A 639-nucleotide genomic window follows, 5' to 3' on the forward strand; every position below is an offset into this window, starting at 1 on the left:
TATTCTCTCAATGCTCAAGGATATGCCATTTTCCAGGAAAGACTATGAAGATGCCTTTAAACACATCGATGATGTATTGGAGATTCCAAACTAATTCAATGTTTAAAATGTTTCAAAAGATACGGTGCTACTAAGGATGCTTCAAGTAACATATACAGGAGATGCCATAATTTGGTTAAAGTCACTTGCACCTGGAACGATTAGAACTTAGACCAACTTTCATGAAGCATTCATTGAACAATTCATCCCCCCGTTGAAGATAGCCAAAATAAAGAAGAAGATAGAATTTTTAAAGCAAAATGATGGTTAGTCCTTATATGAAGCTTAGGGGAGATACAAGGGATTGCTCAGGAATTTTCCTCAACACAACCTAAATGTTCAACAAGAAGTGTCAATATTCTATGATGGGATACGTGTAACCATGAGGCAAATCCTTTATTCTCTAGACCAATGATGATGAAGAATTTGGCTACAATCAAGGCACTAAGTGAAGAATTTTCTAATCATTATGGAGAATACTAAAACCCTCATGAAGACATTACAAGAGGCAAGGTAGGTGGAGATGGAGGATACGGAAATTTGGTTGTAGTGATGGCAAAGCTCAAAAATATGGATAGAAGAATTACCAAGATGGGTCAA

General features: G+C 36.3%; 1 non-coding gene across 1 annotated transcript; it reads right to left on the minus strand.

The window, feature by feature from the left end:
- Positions 1–265: 265 nt before the first annotated feature.
- Positions 266–372, minus strand: LOC111918731 (small nucleolar RNA R71). Its single transcript, XR_002859335.1, has one exon. It is a non-coding gene; the product is annotated as a small nucleolar RNA R71 (small nucleolar RNA).
- Between the last annotated feature and the right edge of the window lie 267 nt (positions 373–639).

Source organism: Lactuca sativa, chromosome 4 (genome assembly GCF_002870075.4).
Source record: "Lactuca sativa cultivar Salinas chromosome 4, Lsat_Salinas_v11, whole genome shotgun sequence".
Lineage (NCBI taxonomy): Eukaryota > Viridiplantae > Streptophyta > Magnoliopsida > Asterales > Asteraceae > Lactuca > Lactuca sativa.